This window comes from Triturus cristatus, chromosome 9 (assembly GCF_964204655.1).
Source record: "Triturus cristatus chromosome 9, aTriCri1.1, whole genome shotgun sequence".
Lineage (NCBI taxonomy): Eukaryota > Metazoa > Chordata > Amphibia > Caudata > Salamandridae > Triturus > Triturus cristatus.
Genome location: NC_140592.1, coordinates 46,090,941 through 46,118,838, shown reverse-complemented (window position 1 = coordinate 46,118,838; position 27,898 = coordinate 46,090,941). Strand labels below are relative to the sequence as shown.

At 43.6% G+C, this 27,898-nt stretch overlaps 1 protein-coding gene and 1 long non-coding RNA gene across 2 annotated transcripts in view; one reads left to right on the top strand and one right to left on the bottom strand.

Annotated features, from left to right (window-relative positions):
* IP6K2 (inositol hexakisphosphate kinase 2) overlaps nt 1–15,317 on the bottom strand; it is a 52,896-nt gene extending 37,579 nt beyond the window's left edge. The window contains exon 1 of the mRNA XM_085624359.1: nt 15,126–15,317. The gene's annotated coding sequence lies outside the window, so the exon portion shown is untranslated. The remainder of the gene's footprint in view (nt 1–15,125) is intronic.
* Nucleotides 31–27,898, top strand: LOC146797353 (uncharacterized). The gene is made up of 3 exons (XR_014968476.1): nt 31–175; nt 2,490–2,850; nt 27,667–27,898. It is a non-coding gene; the product is annotated as an uncharacterized LOC146797353 (long non-coding RNA).

The window sequence follows — 27,898 nt, the reverse complement described above, 5'->3', positions numbered from 1 at the left end:
TCACGATGGCGTTGTTACTAGGGTGGAGCGGGGAAGCTAAACAAGCGCGGAGGAGGGGCTGTGGTTAGGAAGGGTCCTGTCAACTGAAAATGAGCCGAGGCTAGGTATCAATGAAGGACTATCGTGCGACATGTCAACGCTAGAAGCTTAGACGGGAGCTAGTCACCCTAACAAGGTAACATTCTAGAAGTCATCCTACAAAATGATAACTAAATAGCAAGTAGTTGGAAAAAATATATTTTTATTTCCACTCACGCTTTTTAATCAATGAAAATAAGTTCACATTTACATAATAACCATTTGTAATGTTTTGGCATTGCGTTTATAATAATTATACAGTTATGTCACAATGCTGTAGCTTACACTAAAATTGAAGATTAACTGCTCGACTTCTTTATGTAATATTGATGCTAATTTTGGTTTTGAAATACAAATGTTACAAGTCCAAGATGGCCTCCTCAGTGTCTCTCTAATCCCGGTTCTTCTTGTGTCTTCCACGCTCGTCTTCTGGTCTGGTGTTTTCCACTGGCGCAGATTCTTAATACAGGTGAACAGAGAGGCGTGGCTCTTTTATTTATCTCTACACTGACAGGAGAGATGTATTTTTGTGTGTTTTTACCAAAAATTGTTTTGCTGTTTGCGAAGATTGCTGGAAAATGCGTGGTTATGATACAGCTGCACATGGTTTACCAGAGAGTTTTGGAAAGACGTGGCTGGTTGCCAGGCATTCTCTCGTATCCCCTATCAATTTCATCGCAGTAGGGCACCATATATGATATCCCTGACTAATTACTAATTGGTGTGTGTGCCGTGACTAATTACTAATTTTTCCTTCTGTGCATTCTAGCACTTATTTCAAATTTATTTTAACTAAGTTGTTGCTGTTTCTAAAATCTATTAGGTTCAGCGTAAGTTTTGCATTATTTATTTATTTTGCAGATTTTATATAGCACAAACCCGACCCGAAGGTATTGGAGCGCTTTACATGAGCACCAGTTACGTTACACAAGGAGACATTCATTTTTTGGTAGGCAAGGGGAGATTATGTGATTTGCCCAGAATCACAGGAAGCTGAGCCTACGCCGAGGCACGATATTGGTTCCCCAGCTCCAAAGTCGGCAGCTCTAAATGTAAGGCCACAACCTCTCCCCTATGACTGTAATTGTATCATGGCACGAGCTCTAAGGAAAATAGTGGGGAATTTATCAGCAATTCAGAATGATATCACAAGAAGGAACACCACAAGAAGCAATTTCATGCCTTTAGCAACCAATCAATCATGGTTTGCTTGAGTACACTACTCACCCGTGAGGGTCTCAAGGTTCCTCACAAAATCAGTATCTCCTTTTGAATCTGCCGAACATACAATCTGCTATTAGGTACCAAAAAGATAGATTATGTCAACATAGGCTTGGAACAGGTGCCTTGAGAGACTGATTTTTTACAAAGCAAGGGAGAAACCGCTACAGAGATAAGAGAATTGTATTATAACGGATTCATAATTCTTTTGAGAGATAATAGAATGTTATGACTTGGACATGAACAGCTTTAGATGAAGGAATGGCATTTTTGCATTTTTCATATACTGAATAACAAATCAAGCCCTGAAGAAGTCTCTTGTGATAGAGACAAAACACGTTGGCTACTTGAAAATAATTTTTTAGGAAAATTTGAATGAAGGATTTCTTTTTAATATGAAGAATTTGTGGATGAAGTTTGTGCACCCCATGTCCTAATAAGATGTATGTTACATGTCTATGGATGTAATATTGTGCATGCTGATAATTCTTCCATAACATATGCTGGGTGTATTATTTTAAACATTAAACTCGTTAATGTATGTTTCTGTCCTGCTGGTGTTCTTTATGCAGATGCAAAGCACAAAATGCTTTACGTTTACAGTTTGTTGAGCACTAGAAGGGTTAATAGCACAACCACTCAAATTTAACTAACTTTCAGGAAAGGTAAAGGTACAATTGACCAATGTTTGAATTTAATGATGGTGACCACTAAATATACTATGGGGAAACAAGGTCAGCTCTGTATGGCCTGTATGGACCTCTCCGCTGCGTTCAAATGCGTGGCCCAAAGCAAGCTATGGGCCATCATGGAGAGCATGGGAGTAGAGGAACCGATTATCACTTTCATAAGGCAGCTGTACAGGGGAGCCACGGCAAGTGTCCGGTATGGGAAACAAGGGCGATGTAAAATACACTTTAATATCTAAAAGGGTGTGGGACAAGGCTGTGTCCTTGCCCCTTTTTTATTTGCCCTTTATACTAATAAATTGTAATCAGTATTGGCTGGGAGTGAGAGGGATATCCCATACGTAGAGTCTGTCCCCCTTCCAATACTCCTATATGGAGACAACCCTGTGCTCTTGGCTAGAACTCCAAGGGCACCGCAGAGACTCATAGAGGAGTATAGATGCTTTTTGGTAAGCTTGGACCTACATCTTAACGAGAATAACGCATTTGTCTTAATTGCAGGGGCAGGCTCTAAAAAATCAGTGATTCTTCATAGGTAACAGAAGATTAAAAGTGGTGGATACGTTCTCATATTTGGGAGTTCTTTTTGATTGCAAACTAAATTGGAAGGACATGGTGACAAACGGAGCCGGCTTTATTGAAAAAAGAATTTCAGCAATTTTTAGAGTCTCAATAAAATGAGGCTCAAAACCTATCCAGGAGATGCTTAAGATTTACTAAGCTAAAGCAAAGGCTATTGCCACATACGGGGCTGCAATTTGCGGTATGGCGGAAGTTGGAGAGCTGCAGTGCGAGGAGGACGCTTTTTGTGAAAGACTATTATCTGCCCCGCGCTTGCTCGAATTTCATCTGCCACACTGAAGTAAGTTTACCTTTCATCAGTGATGTGATTAAACTGGCCCATATATTATTGCGGCACGCAATATGGAAAAGGGAAAGTGTCAAATTGAACCAATCAGTTGTAACAGATATTTTAAAAATGGACCATGCACTTACAATTCCATGGTTAAGTTATATAAAGACCACTTTGACATTGTTAGGCCTCCGTGGACTGTATGATAACCCATCATTGTGTGTCACCTTCCCAAAGCGTAAACTAAAAGAACTGTTCTTGGCTAAGTCAGCAAATGACAGAGCTGTCAAAAACAAATATAAAAGCACAATCATTTTATATCCGATGCTACCTCCTGTAACGCACGGCGCACCTTCATATCTGGCCTTTTGTTCAAAACTTACAGCATCGATTTATTTTGATACAATTCTGTTTAAACCTTATTCCACTTATGATTGGTTTTCCCTGAAAATACATATTCTTTTACTCAGCTGTCTCCCTGTCCCTGTGATGGGAAATCTACACAAACTATTATGCATTTTATATTCTTTTGCTCTTTATATACCTTAGAGAGAAAAATATGTATTGTTCCCTTTCTGTGCAAATACGTTTTTAGACCGTGCGTGCAAGCTCTGTCTTTTATATAGCAACTAGAAAATGTTTATGTCTGTTACACCATTGCTGATTTTCTATAGTCATGATGATTCTCACTAGGATAAGAATTTTTTAGCCCCGTCAGTCTTACAAACAGCCTACTATAATGGGTTGGTATACAATTTTAACGGACTAGAGGAAATGCAGGGCTTAAACGTTTATACTATTTTATAAGATCTGAATCTGTATGAGACAGGATATAGATGAATTATGTTTTTGACTGTAATAGGCTACTTGCTTAGGGTATTGTTTATTCATTGCACATTCTTGGGAGCCCACTAAAGTCTACTTACCAGATTTGTTATGAAATACGTTCTATTTACTTTAAGACATGTTTTATGTATTTATTGCACTTTTATGCATTTTAATTGGTGAGAAAAAAAGTTTCTTGACTGACTGAAATGACTAACCAACTTTCACTAAGCCAGGTCCTCAGCTCTCTTGTAAAACTGTTTGCATTTCTCTACATCCATGCTATTGTAATCTGTGAGTGTGTTTTACAAACTACCCAAACATTACTTTATATATGTATATATATAAAACTAAAAAAAAGCATTGTACTCAGAAGCTATGTCTGGAGTATTGCATCACCCCTTAAAAGTCAAACAAGATAGGGTAGCGGATTTAGGTCACCATATCACTGGGCTTAATGTTGAGCACAAGTTAAGGAAGCACCATTTAATTTTAAACTTAAATTGGCTCAGATTAAATGCATACAGTGTTTTTTATTACACTCCAGAATGGATAGCCAAATTTAAACGGAATGGTAAAATTGAATGTAAGAAATGTGGGTTGATAAATGGCCTGGAGGTGCTGCAGAGCTCCTGAGATGGAACAATGGCTCTAAACTCTACTCATTTCAAATGGTGGTTGTGTGTTTTCTCTAGAGTCACCATTAAACACAGTACTTTGAAAATTCTTAAATAAAATACAAAAGCGTCACCTGCATTTGATAATGTAGTGTTATTGATGACTTTCCTCTACACTGCGGTCTGAAAGTAGTACTAATTTCTTGATAATATTGCTCAGGAAGTGATCTAAGATTAAATGAGGCAGAAAGTACACATATTTTTGTTTTGCCAGCAATTTAGAAAGACAGCGAAAGTTTATTTGACGGTTTTCAGAGGCCATTTGACACGTTTCTCTCTAAAGAAAAGGAAACACACTTTGTGTCTCTCATTAGTTGTTATATTTGAATCATTCGGTCTACCGATTCTTCCATCTTCCTGTTCCTTCTTTTATATGCCGCCATAGCTCTCAGTTTCTTTCGAATTAGTTTCATTCTGTTAGGTGAGTGAGTCACTATTTCTCTCCATCACCATCTCTCTAATTTTCCTTAAGCTTAATTTTCTGTTTTTCGCTGTCTCTTAAGCTCTCTCGTCTTTTGCCCCCCAACTCCTTTATTCTCCATCTTCCTCCCCACATGACCACAGCCCATTTGCTGCTCGTCCTCCACAATCCAGCCCTTCCTCTCCGGCTCGTCCTCTCTTCTTTGTCCCATAATTCACCTCCCTGCACCATTTTCACTTTGTCCTTTCCAACAATGTTCTTCTCCAATCCCTGTTTTCTTCTTTAGAATCTCCTACAACACAGCTCGCATCCATGCTTGCGGTGGCAGACATGCAGCATAAAGTAGATATGGAATGAATGTCTCAGTCCACAGTGCGGCTAGAGCATGGGACATGCTTTATTTACCCATTCTCCTCATGCCTGTGATTAGTGTATGCACGTTTGCTCTACTATACCATCCAGCGACAGAGGCCATATGTAAGATTCTCGTTTGCAAACCAGGGATGTGCAGTTTGGACACGGACCAGTTTGAAAAGGGGAATGCAATTGTGTACTAAAATTGTTCATTTGCAAGGCTTTGCAAAATAGGCAACATAATGAGTATTAATTAGGCAGGTCGCAGTTTATGACCCGTGTAATTGGCTGTGAATGCAACAGGGATAAAGGCCTGCAAGCGACCCCAGACCTCCACTCCAGCATTCTCAAATAAGAATTTTTGAAAGCAGCATATGACAATTAAAAGGAAACATGCTGTTTATAAAAAAAAAATCCCATTTGGGAACACATGCAAGGCTTAGAACAAAATAAGCTAGCAAAGATTTGAAAGCAAAATAGGTGTTTCGAGGGCAGAGAGTGAGTGCATTTGTAGCTTGGAAACAATGGAACAATTATAACACCAGTTTCACAGAGATTATTGCTATAGGGTGACACACAAAGTTGCAAGAGCAAATTAAAAAAACACTGCATACTAATGCATATTTCATACCCCTCTCCTAACTGGAGCCAGTAGTTGACTAATATCAAAGCCTGAGCTCAAATGGTAAAATCTTTGGATCAAGAGTCATAGGTTCCAGGGGTACGACTACGCCCCAGTATTTATTCCTGCATATTGCCCGGAGTTCATATAATTTGCATGTGTAAGAATTGCAGAAATATGGATTTCCTAATTTAACTTTTAATTTTTGGTTCCATATAAAATGTGAAGAAACCACTTTCCCTGCACCCCAGAAAATAAAGGCATGTTGAGGATTGTCCACACCCAGTATGCACACTTATCCCTACCTCTGTTGGCATTAACATTTAGTGCTCAAATGGAGAGTGAAAAATCATTGCAAATGTTAAAGTGGATACTGTTCATCACATTGTCACTGGCCACCCTTACAGTCAAAAGTTGCATAGTTTTTCTCTCAGAAAATGTTCATAGTTCTGGCGAATACTACAATTACTACTACTGGTTGGCAAAGATTTCTGCATGTGGGTTTAGACATTAATATGTGAAGTTTCACACCTCTTTTAATTTTTGTTGTTGAAAAAAACTTAAAGGAAAATGGTAAATTTCTTTTCAGTGCTAACAATAAGGAAATATAACCTGTATGCAGGGAAAAACGACACTAACGCATAAACGTAGAAAAAGCAGAAATCTTTGCAAGGGATGGGTAGGGTAATAATTGGGATTTAGGCAAGATTTTGCTTGGGTAACAACAACTGTGCTCATACCTACTTGTCACTCCACTGTAAACACACATGTTCCTTCCAGTGACCCCAAATGCAGAACTCATAAAAATTTCACAGTAGCAAGTCATAGCAGTGCTTGCAGTTGATATTTTACTTATTCAAGTGGAATTTTGGCACACAGAGGGTTTTGTGAATCCAACCCAGGGTATCCACCTAGACACTGAACTTTTCCGCTGCTCCGTTAAAATATACAGACAAAGGAGATAATCATGGTACATACTTCCCCTCCTAGGAAAAAAAGATTGCATGCCACCCATTAATCATCTAATACATGAAAATCCTAAAACCCAATTTTTCTTTGAGCATAGGATCCTATGGTCTACATAGCAGCCTTTTCTTGAGTAACTTGAGTGACATCTTTGCGCTTGTTAGGTCTCGCCTAGCATTGCTGCGCACATGCGCGGCTCGCTCTGCGAGATTTAATGCAGATGAGTATTTTTAGAAAAGGGCTTTAAGCCCCGCCCCTTATTTCCATTGGCTGGCGTCACCGTTTATGCTAAACGGTGGCCAGCCATTGGAAATAAGCTATCTGTGTTGCCTCTCTTTGGCTTTTTGTGCCGGCCCACTTGGACTGGCTAGCCTCCTTTGCGTCTGTCGTAAGCGATTTCTTTTCTTTATGGGGCCATGTGTTTCTATTTGCCCAATTCATTTCAGAATGATTATTACAACAAACCTAGGAGGGATGACTACAAAATTATCCTGACAATTTAACACAGATTATTTTTGCTGTTGGCTGTACCCGAATAGCAGAACGTAAATAGATTCGGTTATTTTTCTCTAAGAAAGGTGGCAACCCTTGCCCACGCTGCGAGGGACCAGCCTTGAGGCGCCATCATGTCGTTGGAGACACCGGTCTCCTTAGCCACAATTTTCCAGGCATGCACCCCCTGCTGCTTTCTTAAGTGTGAGAAAGGATGACACTTGCGGGTGCCTTCCTGGGCCCTCTGTCTGCTGAGCTCACACACTGCAAACGGAACCTGTTAAAAAGTGACAGGGTGCAGAGGGGCTTTCGGGTCTCGCATACCCGACTTGCCAACAGAACGCTCGGTGCGTCTGCGTGACGTGCCCTTGCGCTACTTTGAGGGGACAGCACTTGGCGCCTCCAAGCTTGTTTGTCAGAAGACGGTAACGTTTGCTTTGGCTAATTAACAACATAACACATTCCGGTAAGAAAGAGCCCCCGAGGTGCAGCCGAAGAGGCCTCTCACGTGCCTGCTGGCGAACATCACCTGAGCTGCCGGGAAGTGCCAATTGGCTGGCGCGAGATTTAGTGCCACGCAAAAAGCACCCAGAATTCCCATTCGCCTCTGGATGTGCTCATTAATTTCAAATTACCGAGATTTACTGCAGCGCGTATTCACAGCATCGTCATCTGCTGCCAGATTATTCAGGCACTTCCAAATTATACTAAATTATGTGCAATTAAAGTCGAAATCAATCCATTTGTGTGCATAGGTGACCACTGCGAGCGCCACAGCTGCTTCGGGTTTGTGTTCAGGCCCATGTAGATACTTTTATTGTTAATGCGTTTTCATATGCAGAAAGGGAGATTTGACACCCTCCCGGCGAGGCCGTGGCTAGCATACATTAAACGTCTAACGTGCCAAGAGCTGCACTGCAGCCAGATTCGAAATATATGTGCGACGGCTTAGCAAATGACTCCTCACTTACTTTCCCTAGTGACGCTGCGCTACAGAATAGACACACTTTTTGAATATATGTTGCCTGCTGCCATGGACCTCTAGTTTTGTGAGCAGATTTTGCAGTTGTTCACCTTGTCATTTTTATGTCCTCCCAAGAAGGATGAATGGCTAACTTGCACGTCAGTGAGTCCAACTGTGATATTCAAACTGCATGTATGTCTGATGTGGGCACTTCCCACAATTGTGTGTATAAAACCCAGTGGCAGTCACCACCCAGTAATTATAATTAGGACCACGTTCGTTTCCATAGGAAACGTATTTTTGGTTTGCTATGACTTTGGTGCTTTTTGACAAAACCTTCACCAACGTTTACCCCAAAAATGTCCTAGAACCTCACATCTTTGCTGGAAAGTTTATAGGTAAAACGGCAACCTGAAGGATGGGCGCCAAAATGTGTTGTCCCCGTTTTTCCATAGGAAAATTGAACCGCGATACTTCAAACCTGCTGAACGGAAGTGCACTAAATTTGGCAGAAAACTAGATCTCGCACCAGAAAGTGTGCTTTTTGTGATTTGGTATAAATCCACTTGGTAGGTTTTGAGAACTTAGCATTCAAAATCTTTGTATATTTCACACCGCAGGATACCTGCAGAGCCGACAGATCTCGGAATAAGATCTTATTTGCTGACACCACATCAGCAAAGATGTGTCTGCAGCCATTTTAGCACACGGGGACTCACACCCCATCCTATGAAAAAAGTGAAAAAAATATATGGGACAGGGTTACCCGGCCCCCCTATGCCCGGTGTGAGGGGTCTTCGGTAGACACCTCCTGGGGCCCAATTTTTTTTAATTATCTGCACTGCAGATCCACAGAAGATTCATGGATAGGCAGTGCTCAGAAAAAAATGACAGGCTCTGGGCTTTATAAAAATAAGTCTCCATGGTGAGCTGGTACACCCACAGTAAAGTACTAGCTGGCTTCCGCAGTCCAATGGGGAAGCCGGCAGGAGCCTTGGGGCTCCATCATAACTCACAACTATTGGTGGTCACTGGGGCTCCCACAGCAAAAACAAACGTGTGTTCCCGTCAGCAGAACTGGGGAGCCGACAGGGGCGTGGGTGCATTGGGGCTCCCCTAATGGCCTCAACATTAAAAAAAGGTTTGGGTGTCCCGGGTGAGCACCAGGGCACCCGGAAAGAATTTAAAAACAAGCAAAGTAAAAGGAATAAGAAATGAGCGTCAGGAGCAGCTAATTTATTATTCACAGTTCCAAACAAGGAGTGCCCAGTACTGTTCTGCAAGGGCTTCTTGTTTATATATTTTTATTAACAACACCACCACCACCATCAATACCGCCACCTCCACCAATACCACCACCACCACCACCAATACCACCTCAATACCACCACCACCGCAAATACCACCCCACCAATACCGCCACTTCCACCACCACCAATACCAGCAACCACCAATACCATCACCACCAATACCACCACCACCAATAGCACCACCACTAATACCACCACCAACAATACCACCCCCACTACCAATACCACCACCACCAATACCACCACTAATACCACCACCACCAATACCACCACCAATATCACCACAACCAATACCACCACCAATACCATCACCACCAATACCACCACTACCACCACCAATACCAACACCACCAATACCAACACCACCAATATCACCACCACCAAAAACATCACCCCCAATACCACCACCACCACCACTAATACCACCACCAATACCATCACCACCAATACCACCACCACCAATACCACCAACACAAAGCTAATACCACCACCAATACCACCACCAATATCACCACCACCGATACCACCACCACCATCACCAACACCACCACCACTAATATCACCACCACCAATACCATCACCACCAATAGCACTACCACCACCACCAATCTAATACCACCACCGCCAATACCACCACATCATCACCACCACCAATATCACTACCACCAACACCAATTCCACCACCAATATCACCAGTACCAATACCACCACCAATACCACCACCACCACCACCAATACCACACCACCAATAACACCACTACAAAGTACCACCACCACCAATACCACAACCAATAACACCAATAGCGCCAACACCACCACCACCAATACCAGTACCACCAATACCAATACCACCACCTCCACCAATACCACCAATACCAATAAAACCACCTCAGCGCCTCTCGCTCACTAGTAATAGCAGGGGCACTGTATGGGGCAGGAGCTGCAGCAGAGACCGTCCCTCCCTCCCTCCTTGCCTGCCATAAAGCACAGCCAATCCTACACCTGGAGGTGCAGCCAGGGCCCTACTACAGCTGGAGTGTTTTTTTATTAGGCCAACGATAGCAATGACATTATGCAATGCAACACTGCATACTCAAATCATGGGTAGGAAAGGAAATACCTCCCGCCCTCTCTTCTCCCTGAGCCGCAACAGTGTAATCACAGAGTGAAAGTTGTTGGAGCAGTTTGTTAGTGTTTATAGCTCTGATCATATGTAACTCTCACTTCACACTTTGTGTGTGTGTAATTTACAAAACACACATCTTTTTCACTGCACTATTTATCACTACTTTGAAGACGTCGCCGGCCGGTCTCTTCCTCTGACATTTACAATCTAACAAGCGGTCAAGAAGGCCCTTTATTGCAATGCAATCGGTCTCGCATTTGCGAGAGTTTAAGCTATTAGTATTGTAAATGATAATGCCTTTTATTTATGTTTTAAAAACCCAAAACTTAAATAAAAAGGCATTGCCATTTACAATGCCAATAGCTCAAACTTGCGTGAATGCGAGACCTATTGTATTACAAATGCTTGTTAAGTTTGCAACCCAAGGACTTAATTGAAATTCCCTTTAGCTTCTGCTATCGGACAGTAATCACGCTCCTCTGTTCCGCTTACCTTGGCAGACCATGGACCAAATAGAATATACACACTCAGTCAATTAATTTGTAGTAAATGATATGAACAATGGTAAATAAAATAAGCTAAGCCAAAAGTGTATGTGAAAATGTAATTCCTATTGTCCTGCTATCCCAGCAGTACTTTTCCCAGTCCGAAGTTCCACAATGGCCAGGGTTTTAGACTATGGCTGTCTTGTACCGCAGTACCCATTAGAGAGAGTTAGGAAGCTCATACACACCAATGCTAAAACACGTTGTTCAAAGGAAAAGATCAAAGAAGGAAAACACCTGAAATACATATTAAAGGAAGAGCCAGACAAAGAAAACCACTATGAAATATAATTTGGAAAAAAAGACAGAAACGTTAAGACCCATAATACACATATTATCGAAAAGGAAGAGGGAAAACACATCCTAAACTACATATTATAGAACAGAAAATGAAGAACAATTCAAGGAAAAAAACAGATAAGTGAGACCCTCTAAAAGATAGAAAGAAACAAAGTCTAGAAGGAAAATGCCTGAAATATAAAAAAAAAAAATGGCAAGAATCAAAACACATCCATTACAAATCATATAAAGGGAAAGGTGGAAAGGAAAATATCTGAAACATATTTTAGAAAGAAAAAGACCAAAAAGGAAAACATATTAAGGAATGGTAAAGGCCAAAGAGGAAAATACCTGAAACACAACCACAGAAAGGAAAGTACTACTGCCACAAAGGGAACTTTCTAAAATACGCTATAGAAAAGAAAAAGTTAAAAAAGGAAACCACCGAAAGAACATTTTTGTAAACCTCCAAATTTGAAGCACACCCAGATAGCTTTCATTAGTCCCAAGAGTGCGTATCTTACCCCCTCTGGAAAAATGGGAAACAAACGAGCGTGTCTCACTCTTCTCTATGACAAGTTCTGCCTATCCTGATTCAGAGATGTGAGTCAGACAACCCTGCTAGAGAAACTTATCTGTATATGTTTGTGAACTCTTATCGCAGCTCCTGGAAAAAGTGGAGCCACACAGCTGTTGGTGTTCTATTATAAAAGGTTATTTATTACCTACAATCAGCATGTAATCTTATGTATCAGAATGATGGAAATTGTTATTGTAATCTTAGCTGTTGTTTTGTCAAAGTCAGTGGACATAAAAAATAAAAAAAGCATTTTACATCACACATCCCTACAACCTGTACCCAATTAGTCTAATCTTTACCTGATGTTTACATATAAATTACCTTATATTGGTTGAGTAATTAGTATTCTCCCTTACTGGATACTGCCAAGCCATGTACTTAGCCCTCCATACCATACATAGCTGTTGTGCCCACAGTCGGATAATGGCGCACCACAATTCTCTCTCTAGCAAGCATTTTTCCTGTTCTTGCCCCTCCCTAAATCTCAGGTTTCTTTATACATATCTACTCGGTTGTATGGAGAGGAGAAGGTGAGTTGCTTTGCAGTTTTTCATCTTCGCAGTGTACAGAACGAACTATCTCGGAGACGCGTTCGAAAAGAAAGCAAATGTATCCAACTTTGTTTTCTTCCAAGTTTGAATTGTGCGAGGCCTGGTGGCCTGTCCATGTTACTTCTTGTTGGATTAAGGCAGAAGTTTGAATGAGTGTTAGTGGCATTAAAATGCCGCTCCTGATTGAAGGTTCCAGTGAATATTTGCCTTGACCGAAGAAGTAGTTTCAATGGTAGCAGCAATCACATGGTCATTCTTTGACTAAAACGAGGGCCACTTGAGAACTATGCTACAGGAGGCTCAGAAACAGAGGGTCTCCCTTTATGGAATCTGCAACCTAACTGGCTATGCTACTACAAGTACACAAGTTACTGAAGCTTCTGATTGGCAGTAACTCCAAATACTGAAGTAGAATGTATCTCAGATGTCCTGACTCTGGAAGCTTCATCACTGGTGGAGTCTGGCTGCAATTAAGAAAGCATGTCGCGAATTTGCTGGGCTTTTTTCTTCTCCAGCGATAAACATTGCCTAATCTTTGCATCAGGAACCTATACGGGTAAAACAATGGGGTATCTTCAAGCGGACACTGTTGATCAGTGGCTTCAAGAGATGATCAGTCTGTGCTATGCTGTGTTCAGTGATGCTCTGCCCACTTTAGAGTTTGTTTTGCAAGCTATTCGAGTGGTCTGCAAGGATTTTATGGAACACTTCACACATATATTGGCTAATCAAAGTAAAACTAAATCAGAAATGGTGGGTTTCTACTATCATAAAAAGGATTTAATTGCGCACAATTTTTTTGAACGCTCACAAACCTGCACATTTTGGGGTATTCACAAACTGTCTTGCAAGTAGTTTTCTTCTTTGAAAGTAGCCGTATATTTACATCTGTCAAGGGCAGGAGTAACCCATTTTAATGGTGGGAATGGGTGGAGAAACAAAACAATTGTCACTGTAGTATCACATTTCAGCATGGAGAAATGTACACTTATACAAGTGTGTAAATGGATAAACACGCAGGTACTCCTGCGATAAAGCAACAGTCATACTTTCCCAGAAGAACTCCTGGATCTCACTGAGAATTCCTGGAAGTTGGAAATTTACTCAAAAGGTAAGTGTGAACTTTGTGAGTAAAATTCGGACTTTCTTAAGGTTGTTTTTTGTTAATTGGGAATTAGTGATCTGAATCCCATTCACGTTGGCAGAGACATGTACCAGCATACACCTTCAGCACACTAGGCTTGTGCGCAATCAATCAGCATGGACAGATTGACTCCCAAATGAAGCAAGCATGGAATGAATTCATTGGCTGTCAGACTTCTTCCTGAAGAGCCATCTCCTATCACGTGGCAAAACATCTCATAGCACGAATGCTGCCGCCTCTCCTAATACTTCAACACTACATTCCTGTAGCGCATTATGTCACTGAGGATCTCCAGTCACGAAAATGTAGCCCAGGCCTGACATTTTCTTCTCAGACCTTCTTGTTCCCATTAGTTTCTCTCCCAGCTTTCTCTTGCCTTTCCATTCCCTTACCCACCATTTTCTCCTTCCTAGTTCTTTGTTTTTGTACTCCTTCCCTTTTGTTCTTTTTTCCTGTCTTTCTAAATCGCTCATGTTTTCTCTCTCTCTTCAGTGTCCTTAAAAAGTCCAGTTCTAGAGCAATGCTTCCACAGTTCCGAAGATGTCACAATCACAGGGAATAACATTCTTATGTCAGTGTGCTTGAACATGGACCCGCTGCTGCCTGCCTGTTGGAAACATGCATCTGCTTATCATGGTAATCTCTCTTCGGATTACTTTAAAGACCAGCAGCGCAACGTATCTGGTCATTATGTGCTGTTGTGGCGGGGGCGCTGTGATGGGACAGTGGGGTCATCTGCACCAACGGTCTTTACTCCCCCAGACATAGGGAGCCAGGCGTGAGGCTGTTCTAGACATTGTCTCTCTTCCCTAGCTGTGTGTGATGGGTCACATCGCTGGTTGACTTGTAGGAGGGGTACTTGGAAACAACCTAAAAGGCATATCGTCAATGTACTTATAACCTTCTTAGCCAGGTCTGTCTTTCTTTTACCTGACAATCGGTATCACAACACTGTTCCTCAAGTCCATGATTAATGCGACAATGTTTCAAACTCTATAGAGATTAACATTTTGACGACAGAGGCCAGTTGATCGTAGATTGTGGCTGGTGATGGTCAATAATGTATTCCCATGCCCATCTGATGCATTTCTTTCAGTATTTATGAAATTACATTAATTGAGGGGAACTAGACAAAAAATAACAATTGGCTTCCTTTGAGGGAGTAGTTGACCTGCAAACCTTTACCACTCAAAAGATATTTTTTTCTGTAGTCTGACCCTTTTATGATGTTTGTTAGTCATACTTTCATCATTACTAGCTCTAGTACCACACTGCTCTTGAGCAAAAGCGGATTAAGGTTTTGTTGGGGAAGTGCAAGTAGGGAAGACATCTTCAGCGCTGGGAAAATCATAATGCCTTTTGTTGGCTCAGCCATTAAGTTTTGACACCCAATTTCTGGAAGACCCAACCTCGGTGGATCTCACTTACCTTAAAGTTCTATGGCTATCCTATTTCCTGCTAAGGCTGTTGCGATCCCAAGGTGGTGAGCTGTCGGCAACAAGATCTTGTTTTCCCTCTGTTGCCGAGCGGGCATTCTTTCTCCTAAGCTTGTGACGTTTGCGGTCCATCCTGGTAAGAAGGAGGGCGCTGTTGTTGCAGCTGGCCAGGAGATGTTTCTGGACCTTTCTGTTGAGCCAAGCTCTTGAGTGAAGCTCAGTTAATTTTCATCACCATTATGAGCTCAGCAAGCATCATTGTGCCTCCCTTTAACCATGTATTATTCTGCTCCTTAGATTTGTCTGCATGAGACATGTTTGTTTTCTCCTGTGATTGTACTATCTGTTGTCTGGTTAATTTATTGTTTGGTCATTTCTTACAAACTTGTGCAGTAAGAAACTGCAGCTTCAAAGTTTGTGGTGAGAACAGGGAGAAAGAAAGGTCAGGAAGCAAATACACAAATGAGTGATGGCTGTAGAGAGAGAAACAAGTGAGCGTGGTGCAGGTAGAGAGGAATATAGTTAATTGAACAAATGGGTGTACATCTAGGAGGGATGTGGGTAGGAAGTCTTATAGCACCGGAGCCGATAGTGGCTTACCTTGTCCGCCTTTCTCTTTTGGTAGAATCTTGGGAGCTCCAGGAGGGCATACTTAGTTGATCTGAGTTGCCTGGATGCAGTCTGTGTAGTGATCCTGGATCTAAGGTCTGATGGGCCTTTGTCATGAAGTCTTCTGTGAGTCAAGGCAAAATCATCTGACTGTTATGGGGTCCTCCACATTGAGCCATCGTAGGCCTCTCAGAGCTGAGCTAGTGGAATCATATGGCTATTGGCTGAAAATGAGCCTTGCTGCTTTGGTGTGAATGATTAGGCACATGAATGCAGATGGAATGAAGCATCTTTGAGCAGGAAAAGAATAACTGCACTGACCAAAGAGGCTTTGAGATGGGATAGCTGGAACTGGGTATGGCTCCTTGGCAGAAGGAGGGGTACCAGTTGTTTTATATGAATCTTGAAAGAAAGGCACTCACCAAGCAAGGCTCCTAGATTTCAGGTGGCGGGGACTGGTGGGAGCGGGAGTCTAATAGAATGTAAAAATGGCACCAGGTGTGGCTGTATTTGTAGGATTTCCATTCAGTGCTGTGTGAGGGTGACTTTTTGTGGCATTCTGGGCCTGAATATGTTAGCCCTTCATAAATCTAAATAAATAATAGCTTTTGAGCCATTCAGTGGTGGTGGAAACTGACAGACCTGAGCTAGCGACGCCTGGCAACTTCGGTATCCTACTGTAAGCATCAAGCTTTGATTTACGACCAGAATGCCGAATTTTAAATATCATTCTAAAAATATTGTATCCGGAATATTGACTACTCCAATATTGTGAAGGCATGTATACATAGGAAAATACAGATTTACTTTAAACAACCCCATATCTTGATACATCGATGATATAGGTATATATCATGTGTGTGTGTGTGTGTGTGTGTGTGTGTGTATATATATATTCACTGAAAAAACCATAGGTTTCACACATGTTATAGTTAGGAATTAGCATTTAAAAAACCTTGCAAATTCACTTAAAAAACCATAGGTTACACACATGTTATAGTTAGCTGGACATTTCCCTCATAAAAAACCAATGAAATTCCCCCGTTATAGTTAGTAAAGGGAACTATAACTCACGCGACCGCAATCCACTGCTGATGACGTCAGATATTACATCACTGTATTTATTCACTTATTTACCCATTTTTCTTTCCTTTAACCTTTAGCTATACATATTTAATAAATATTTATTTTACAGAAAGACACATATGTCATCAGTGATGTAATATCTGACGTCATCAGCACTGGATTGCGGTCGCGTGAGTTATAGTTCCCTTTACTAACTATAACGGGGGAATTTCATTGGTTTATAGTTAGCTGGACATTTCCCTCGTAAAAAACCAATGAAATTCCCCCGTTATAGTTAGTACACGGTAAGTGCACTCCGCAATTTTTCGGAAAAATATTAAAAGCATTTATGGCCCTTGGGGGTCCTTTGGGGACCCCCTGACAATGGCTAGGGGGTCAGGAACTGTCCACCCTGCCCCCTTTTCATGTTCTCCACCTTTATTTTTCACCGCCCTCGGACTGCGAGAGACAAAATGGCGGCCGACACTTCCTGGTTTCGACCGATCCGAATGTTTACTAAGATCTAACAACCAATCAGAATTGCGCTCGTGCACGGCAGGGAGCGCTTACCGTACGCGCACGGTGCGCGCCTATAGATATATATATGCTTTTAAATGCTATTTTCTCAGAAAATACTGAACAGATTTACACCAGACCTGCAAAAGGCACATCCCTGACCTGAGGACTACCTCTCTGCCAAATTTCAAGGTTTTCTGTTCAGCCGTTCGGGCTGTAGTGCGGACTAAAGGTCCTATGGGAAAATGCATGGGGAAAACGCGTTTTGGGACCCCCCCTTTTTCTCAGCCCCCGCTTGACGAATCCCCCCGAGACTTTCAGGGAAGAAGCGGAGCGCCCCACCTATTTTGAAAATTTCGCGAGGATTCGTCAATCGACGCAAAAGTTATTCCAAATAGAATGTTGCGGATTTCCTATGGAAACACGGTCCTAACTATAACTATCTACTGGCGACCGCCAGTAGATAATAAGTATGTGTGTGTATATATATATATATATGTATGTGTGTGTGTGTGTGTGTGTGTGTATATGTGTATATATATATATATATATATATATATATATATATATATATATATAAAATGACCAGTGGCGGTTGCCACTGGGTAGTTATGATTAAGTCATGATTAAGTCAGTCAAAATAACTTTATTCGGTTTCACGAAAAAAACCATCAAAGTACATAAAATCGACAATACAGTGTATAATTACCATGGTCTATTTACAAACAACATGGGAGAGAATTTATACAGTTCAATTGTTAAAAAAGAAGAAAAACAAGATAAATAGAATAGAATCCTTAAGATTCAATCGTAAACAAGGTACTCAAAAGGCACAGTAATAGCTCTAATTAATCTAGATCAGTTACAACTACTAATACCGTTTTCTGATAGCAATTGCCACCTTAATAAAATCAGAAACCCCAGTACATATATCAGAAGTGGCCAAAGAGTGTAGATGATTAACCCCTTCTGTGCCCATGACGAGCTGGACTCGTCATGGGCCGCGGTTGTGCTGTGCCCATGACGAGTCCAGCTCGTCATGAACCCCGCCCGCTAATGGAACGCCCGGCACAGGGCGGGGAAAGGGCGTGGCACACAAGGGGTTAAAGCTATCAATATAAAAACATGGCCTAATTGTTTTAAAGATCGGGACTAGCTTCTTGTAAAGGGTGCAAAAAAGCATAAGGTGCAATGTGCTATGGGCTGCCAAATTGTCACAAGGGCAGGACACCAAATTGTCTGTCTGAAAAAGCCACAAAAAAATGCAGGGTCAGTAAACAAAATCTTGTTAGGTAAAAACGAGTCTGAGAATTTGTAGAGAACATTAAATAAAATTGCTGTTTGGCAGGGAATAAACAAAGAGGGCCTGGGACACCCGGTTGAGAGCGGCGCATATTGCCCATGAAGAATACGCCTCTTTTATGATTCTTTTCGCATTCTCATGGATACTGACTGGGCAATCAAAATAGTGTCCCAGGTCTAACTTCTGAAAGTTATCCCTGACAAATCGAAGCCAGGGGATAGCTAATGCACCATCAAGGTTAAGGCAATCTTTAATAATCTCTCTAGTAAATTCCAGCTCTTCCGATAACCACATTTGGCCCATAAAAGTAAAGGGGCAATATGTATACAATCTTCAACAAAGTCAAGTCCCACCTCATAATGGCAAAAGTTTTGTGGTGGCACCATTTGGAACCATCAGTAATCTTTTGATGAATTTATTTTCCATAATTTGTAACTGGCTACTGTTATGGTACCCCCAAACACCTGCACCATATGTTGCCACTGGGACACATTTGGCTTTATAAAGTGTAACAAGCTCGGTCACGCGTTTTTGCCCTAGTTTAGAAGCAAACCGGAAAAGTCCCTCAACCACCCTACCTACATTATGCATCCTTGTGGTCACAAGCGGATCCCATTTCAGCTTATTATTAAAAATGTTCCCTAAATAGTTAAAATCTTTCATTTTATCAATCCTTTTTTGGGCGAACTGCATAGTTTCTGGTTTTAGCCGTTTTAGGTCCACAGACCATAACGTAAGATTTCACAAAATTAACCTTTAAATTCAGCGATAACATGAAGTCAGAAAATGCATCAAGTGATTTTTGGAGACAAGTGTCGTCCACGTAGGAGAGAAGTGGGACCCCGATGCTCCCAATACATGGACAGTCAAGATCTTTCTCTGCCAGGAATGCATCAAGGCCATTGGTGTAAATTATAAAAAGAAAAGGCGCTAGGATGCATCTCTGCCAGACACCCTCTGTCGATGCAATGGGCCTAGTTTTTTCCCCATTGGCGCCATATCTAATGCTAACAGATGTCGAGGCGTGGAGCCTGTGGAGAAGAGAAACTAAAGGTTCCTCAACACCCATTTTCCCCATCAGTGCCCACAACTTGTCCCGATTTACAGTATCAAAAGTGCTGGACAAATCCATGAGGCCAGGTGAATAGAACCCCTCCGGGCCCTCATTTATTTGTCCATAATCCGGGACAAGTTGAGGCACTGTTTGATAATACCCATGCCCCTTCTGAAACCATACTGTGACCTTGCAATCACCCCTGTGTCTGACGCCCAGGTTTCTAGTCTGGCAAGGACAACCCTACCCAACAATTTTGCTGTGGCATCAATAAGGGAGATTGGCCTATAGGAGGAAGGGTCACACCTGTTTTAAAGAGGTCCAGTGGCACACCATCCAGGCCTGGGGCTTTCATGCTATGGCTTCCTCAACCTTGGCTACTGATATTGACGCACTTAAGTGGCAGGCCGAGGTTAGGTCTTAGGGGCAAAACCTCACTGGGGACCTCGTGTGGGTGGCATTTTGGGTTAAATATGGCCACATAGAGGGCTTCCCAGACATCACCCAAGATCAAGGAATCCATCCTGCCCAACACCTCAATAAATAATGGGCAGTTTATGACTTCCCAGAAACTTTTTAAGTCCTTAAGGGTGCTCGCTCTTTCCAGATCATCCCAGGCTGAGCGCCTCAGTTCTTCTTTCCTCTGTTTCACCGCATCTTTAAAAACCTTCCTAGCAAGTTTAATCTGAGCCCTATCGCGGAGCTGTGCATGCAGTGCCAATTTTAAAATTTTATGCGCTCTATTGTACATTCCGTGTTAATCCACCTTATCTCTGGTAGATCCAGCGCCTTGAGTGTTTTGGTCAAATTATTGGCTACTTGCAAACAAATCAGTTAATATTCCTGAATAATCTCAGGTGAGGGCAGGTCATGGGCTAAACACTTCTCAATAGAGTCATAATTCTAACAGTTTTAGATTCAAACTCAGTAGGTTTTACTTTATTCCATCCGTTACTCCCTTATTAGAGTTAAAAGAAACTTTGTGACCTACAGCATTTCCTGTGTGAGCTAATATACTAATTTACATTGTACGTGGGTTATGGTCGCTCGCACTATTTGGAACAACCCCGAAGTCACCAATGAGTTGCAGGAACTTGTGTGATATAAACATAAAGTCAATAATACTCTCCCTACCTCCACCCACATAGGTGGGGCACTGTATTAAGGGGTTGCTAAATAAATCATTAATAAGGCCCACATCGTTCTCCAATAATAATAGAGCCTCTCCCTGGGGAGTATGATTACAATGCGCCTGGGGGTGCCCCCCCATACGTAACATCCTTCAGGCATGACCAGAGCTATATGGGCAGATTGAGTAATTGAAATCTCCAACCCAGAGAATACACAAAGGTTGCCACTTCTCTGACAGTGTTTTAATTTCTGACTGTAAAGCCTCAATACATTGGCAAGCGTTGTGATTAAAAATATTCTAATACCAGTTGATCACTAATAACTTAGCTTTCAGAAAATTGGAAATCACAACTAGTGTCCACCCCTGGGACACAGCGGTTTCCCTGCCCACACTAACACAGGCAGGTAAACCTGTGTTTGCTCTTGCTTAGCTAGAGCAATTTCAAAACTCACGCCAAGCGGGAGCCAGCACCAAGTCCGCTCCCAGCAGGCGGAGCATGTGAGAAATGCTCCCGCCCACTGGGAGCAGACTTTTCACCTTTTTCCCTGCCCATAGTTAAGCATGCAGGGAAACAGATGAAAAGATTTCTCCTGCTCACAGAGAGCAGCATTTTTAGCTGCCCCCTAGTGGTTCCTGGAGATAGGGTCCCCAGGGCCTATCAAGACTTGGGGAGAGGCTGTGCAGCCCCACTTTATTTTTAAAAATGTCCATGGGATCCCCAGGGCCTGCAAGGCTCAGGGAGGGGTCCTTGTGTCCCCCCTCCCTTTTAATTTTAATATTGGTCATGGGGGATGGAGTCCCAAAGGCCTAAAAAGTTTTGGGGATGGGGTCCATGTGCCCCCCTCCACTGTAAAATATACATGGCTTTTATATATGCTCTGAGGGATGAACTCCCACGGCCATAATAGTTTCGGGGAGGGGGCCCCCTCCACTTAGGAAAAAAGAAGGTAAAGGGGTCCCCAGGGCCAGGCTTTTTGGTCAACCCCCACCGTACAAGGCCATCAGCAGTGCGCATTGTGTGGATGGCTGCCTTTTATGTCATGTGGCCAGCCCCCGCCATGCATGACCGAACGCCCTGCGGAGTTTGGGGTATGCTGCAGCCTGCCGCGCACGGTCAGAAGCCGTGCACGGTGGGTAGTTGGATTAATGTATGGTAGTTAATTATGTTAAAAAAAAAAGTGTCAGTTATAGTTAGAGTTATCTCAAGTAACTATAACTTGTGTTTTAAGGTAACTATAACTTGCGCACCCGCCATGCACTGCTAATTCTATGTCAGGACTGTAGGTAAGGATTATGTCTTCTCTCTTCACTTTATTAAACAGGAGCCATTTAGAACAACAAGACTAAATTTCCCATCAACCCTAGAGAAATCTGTAGTCTAACAAAAAATTGTCCTATCCTGAACAGATTGAAACAAAAAGGAAGGTGCACCAGCAAAAGTCCAAGTTCAAAATGAAGTCCTTTAAATTTCCTTTATTCTTGTAATATAAAAATGTGTGGTAAAAGCTCAGCCTATCCTGAACAGTCCTGGATCCTCCAATCAGGCTACTCCAGCGTCCACATAGTCTGTCCTCACTGGCCCTTCATCCTCTTTCTTTGTGCGAAGGCAGCCGGTAATAAATCTTCATGCATTCTATTTATTCGCTGCTGCAGCCGATATAAGTGGTTTTCTTTCCGTGCTCTGTTTATCTTGACTGTGTGCTTTATTGTACCTCATACGAGTTGTTGGTTTTCTTCCATGTTTTCACACACTGTTGTAACGGCTTATTACTGCTTGATACTTGTATGTGCCTTATCTGCCTTATTTGTATTTGGCGCGTCTCGCGCTGAGACGACGATTTGTGCAGGTTGCTTTCCCGGTTGCTGGTAGCGCGTCTTGCGCTGAGGTGGCGTGGCGTTTTTTGCTCGCCTTGATCCTTGCGAGACCGCCGCTCCCGCCCCCGCTCACAGCGTTGTTGTATTGTTTTGATTGTAAACGAGTGCCGCGTCCTTGTCATTTGAGCCGTGGGAGCGTTTCCCGCTCCTTCGCGGCTCGTCTGGTGCGCTCGCTGTCCTCCCGCCGTCAGGGGGCGTGGGAGAGTTTGATCTAAGGTGCGCGCAATCAAATCTTGAAGGGTGTGTGCGATGTGCCGTAGTTTGCGAGCTCTGGCCTGAGGAGGACGCCTCACTGAGGTGTATGCATTCGGGATCGAGCCGTTTCCATTTCCTAGGCCGATCCGTGCTTCCACGCTCTGCTGCAGGCACTTACAGTGGAGTCTGTATTCTTTCACAAGCCCGTGTGGGGGTCAGTATAGAGTGTTTTAACGCTCCTTGTGCACTTTTTTCCCAGTCCAGTTTGAATTACTGCATTTTGTGAGGTCCAGACACACGTGCCCAGGGTTTGCCCTTTGTTTAAATTGCGAGTTTCCCTCCTACTGGAATTCAGGCTGACACCCAGACTCAATTAATACGACTGTGCTACCTCAGTCAGGTCTGCCCCCCGACTTTCCAGCTAGAACTCATCACCTGTATTGTATTTTTTCCCCTCATAGTGTCAGAATGGACTTTGACTATAAGGATGATTCCCAGGGAGGATGATGAGTCTTACGAAGCCTTGGATGCTTCAATCTATAGAGCAGTGGGTGAAGCCATATCCCCACTAGAAGAAAGGCTGACGCAGAAGATTGATCAAGAGCTTGCGTGCCAACTTATGGTTCCTGCACCTCAAATGGCTCCTCCAGACCCCTCCCTGATAAACGCGGACGTAGCGCAGGGATAGACCTCAGTGCCTTTGACCGGCTTAAGCAGGCTTTTTTGTCTACCCAACCAAGTTTGCCAGTAGGGGACTCCCTGCCTCTTCCCCAGGATAATGCAGGGAATAAGGACTTTCCAGACCCAGCTATTCTGCACCCCCTACCGACGTGTCAGACATGTTTGACCCGGATGAAATTATCCACCCATGCTCCTCTGACTGGGCCCCAGCAGATAAGGTTGCCGAGTATGTGGCAATGCGCATCAGGAAACCTTTGAAGAAGAAGGCACGTAACTGCCTCCGGGCAGAATGCCCGTGACCTTCCCTGAAAGGTAGAATCGTCCTTACTCCGGAGATTGATGCCCGTATGGCGACTTTTCTCCAAAAGTTTACGAGGGCCCCCAAAAAGAAGATAGACAGATCCTGGTGGGCTTGTCAGGATAAGCTCCTTGACGTTTTCGGCCCACTGACAAAAATTCTTGACATGGCTGAAGAAGCCAAGTCGTCAGGTTCCCTTATTTCCCCGGACTCTCTTTCCGGGTGGGCGCAGAGCGCCATCGTGTTCTTGGGCAACGCGAATTGTGCCCTATCCACAGAGCGTCGCCGCTCTTTGCTGATAAAGATGGACCCTAAACTTGGGGATCTAGCCGATTCGGAAGCTGGAGCAGTGGCTCAGGAAGGACTTTTTGGAGACCTGTTCATTAAAAAACTGGGAAAATTTGTAAATTCCTTTACCTCCCTCGATAAAGCACAGACCACCATCTAGAAAGTTTTCCCCCGGGTTTATCGAGGGGCCGGTGGAGGTAGGGGCCGCTCAACCGGCCACGGTTTCAATCAACAACCTAGAGGGCAAGGCTCCAACAAAGGCCAGTATCAGGACCAGTCCAGTTTTGGCAACTTCTACCCTACAATGGGTTGCCGTGGCAAAGGACGAGGTTATCGTGGAGCTGCAGCCTCTTCCACCACTGGTGAGTGTCCTTCCTTCTTTCCAGACATGGACTTCTGTCACAGGAGATCGGTGGGTTTTGCAAACCATTCAGGGCTTCCACATAGAGTATCTAGGGGACCTCTTCCAGTGAGTCAGACCCTGTCCCATCCAGTTTACCCAGCAGGACACTTCCTTGGTGGACACAGAAGTCACCTCCCTCTTAGCCAAAGGGGCAGTAGTTCCATCTTCGCCTCACCCCATAGATTTTGTCAGCAACTTATTTCTGGTGGACAAAACAGACGGGGCAACCGCCCCGTCATCAATCTAAGCGAATTTAACGAGTGGCTAATCTATCGCCACTTCAAGATGGAAGGAATCCATCTTCTCAGGGATGTTTTAGCCTTTCAGACTGGATGGTTCTTCTGGATCTGAAAGACGCTTACCTGGTGATTCCGATTTGTCCCTCCACCGGCGATTCCTCCAGTTCATTTGGCAAGGACAGACATTCGAGTTTGCCTCACTCCCATTCGGCCTTTCATCGGCCCCTTGGTGTTTCACCAAGGTCCTCAAGCCGGTGGTGGAGTGGTTGAGAGCTCGGGGCATACGAATGATTGTCTACCTCGACAATCTTCTCCTTTTGGATGCATGTCCCCTTCAACTTCAACAACATCTTCAGATGACAACAAACCCCAGACTCTGGAGGAGGTTCACTATCAACGAAACGAATTCGATGCTCTCCCCTTCACAATGTCTGATGTTTCTGGGCTTCGTGATCGACTCCATGTCCTCCACGCTCAGCCTCCCAGCAAGGAAGATCTCAAAGATCCGCCACGAATTAAGGCGGACTCTTGCGAGGAGTCAGGTATTCCTCAGGTATCTTGCTCGAATAGTAGGACTGCTCTCAGCTTCTATCCAAGCAATTTTCCCGGGACCCCTTCATTATCGCGCTTTACAATGACTCAAAACACTCTATCTGCGGAAAGGGTGTCCCTACTCCTACTAGGTGATCCTTTCCGAGGAAGCCTGGGAAGAGATCCAATGGTGGTTACAACACATGGAAGCCTGGAACGGTCGAGCAATCTTTGGTTCTGCTACAGACTTAGTGATAGAGTCGGACGCCAGCACAGTAGGTTGGGGAGCCAGGTACGGCGAGTTTTCTATAGGAGGGTTGTGGTCTCCAGATGAACGCAGATTACATATCAACTGTCTAGAACTCCTAGCAGGTTCCTTCGTAGTGCGCTGCCGAACGAGTGAGTCCATTCAGTCCTCAGTACTTCTAAAGATGGGCAACATTTCTGCAGTCCGCTATATCAACCATTTGGGAGGAACGAGATCCAAAGCCCTCTCCGATCTGGCCGCCAGCTTCTGCCAATACTTTCTGGATCACCAAGTGCCGGTGACGGCCGAGTACCTCCCTGGGCGAGAGAATTTGGTAGGGGATTTTCAGTCCCGCAACTTCACAGACTCAAGTCTGTGGAAACTAAACAGGGACATATTTCGGCGGTTGAACAGCCTTTGGGGGCCTTTATCAATAGACCTGTTTGCCTCGAGGCTCGATCACCAACTCCCACGGTTTTATAGCCTGAGACCGGACCCGTTAGCAGTGTCCACGGATTCCTTTCTACAGGATTGGAGCCTAGAGAAGGGGTATGCGTTTCCCCCCCTTTGCGATGATTACTCGGGTGACGGCGCCGGTCAGGAAGCAAGGGGCGGATCTGGTGGTTCTCTTCCCCCTTTGGAGATCTCAAGTGTGGTTTCCGGTTCTTCTGGAACTTTACTGGGATTCTCCAATCCTACTCCCCCTATTTCCGAATCTTTTTCTGAACCCCGACCAAGCTCCTCATCACATGGTTCTACAGAACTCATTACAGCTTGTGGTGTAGAGGACTACCGGCAGAATGGGAGGTCCCGGGCCTTTCTGCAGAAGCTGAGGAACTCATGTCCAGAGCTTGGGCAGACAGTACTGTCAAGCGCTACAGATCCACTTGGGGCAGATGCTCCCGTTGGTGTGTGAGACAGATCATCAATCCTTGGATGCGGGTATAGTGTACGTCCTAAATGTTTTGGCTCACATAGTCTCTAGTGGCCTAGCCTACAGGTCTATTAACACTTTCGTTCCGCTATATCGGGTGGACATTTGCCACTTAATAATATCCCTATCGGGTAGCATCCTCTTGTCTGCAAGCTTCTTTGGGGCATTAGGCTTGCCTTGCCCTCAGAAACTCGGTATTCCGCATTATGGGACGTGAACCAGGTCCTTAACTTGTTTTTATCCTGGCAACCTAACCGTTTTTTGTCACAGAAAGAGCTGTCAGCTATACTGGAGATGTTACTCTGTCTGATTTCTTGTAGACGTGTGGCCGATGTTAGAGCTCTGGACGTCTCTTCCAGGATGTTTACCCCATCTGGTGTGATCTTTACATTGCATAGAAGGACTAAGTGTCATACAAGAGTGATCTCTTATCTGGAGTTCCCGGACTCTCCCAAGTTGTGTGTGGTCCGCTGCTTGAAAGCTTATGAGGAGATGACAGAAGAATTCAGGCCTCCAGGAGAACGCCAACTCCTTACTGTTCTCCGCAAACCATTCAAGGCTGTCTTCTCTCCTACCATAGCCAGGTGGGTTATGCAGGAAGCTGGCATAAGCCTCAAGAACTTCGTTTGGAGCTCACTCAGCTTGAGGGACAATGGCCTCAAAGGCATTTGGCTTGGGTGCCCATTTGGAGGATATCCTTAACGCGGCATATTGGTCCTCGGACTCTACCTTTAAGAGGTTCTACTTCAAGCCAGTGCTGGACATGGCTCACCTCGTAGTGAGCAAGCTTTGAACTAGCATAATCCTCGCCTCCAGTCCTGACATAGAATGAAAAATTTCCTAGTTATCGTAACGGAAAGTTTGAATTTGATTAGGGACTCGGAGGTGAGGATTATCCCACCCTAGGGATCGCTAGAGGATGTCCCACCCCATACTAAAGTAAGTAAACCTGTTTGGATTCTTTCTCCATTGAAGGTGTGGCTCCTTTGTCATTATAAAATGTCCCACAAAAAATCTGCTTTAATTGCTGGCTTGTTGTTTGTAGGTCAACTATTAACTGTTCTGACCACTGATTCATGGTTCTATGTTACGTCTGCCTCATTGTAATATGACTGGTTGCATCAGATTCCTATTGAGAATTGATGATACTTTTGTCCCCACAGGTTTGGATACGAATAAATAGAATGCATGAAGATTTATTACCGGCTGCCTTCGCACAAAGAAAGAGGATGAAGGGCCAGTGAGGACAGACTATGTGGACGCTGGAGTAGGCTGATTGGAGGATCCAGGACTGTTCAGGATTGGACACTTTTTTGTTTGACCACAGATTTCCCTAGGGTTCATGTGAAATGTAGTCTTGTTTTTCTAAATGGCTGCTGTTTAATAAAGTGAAGA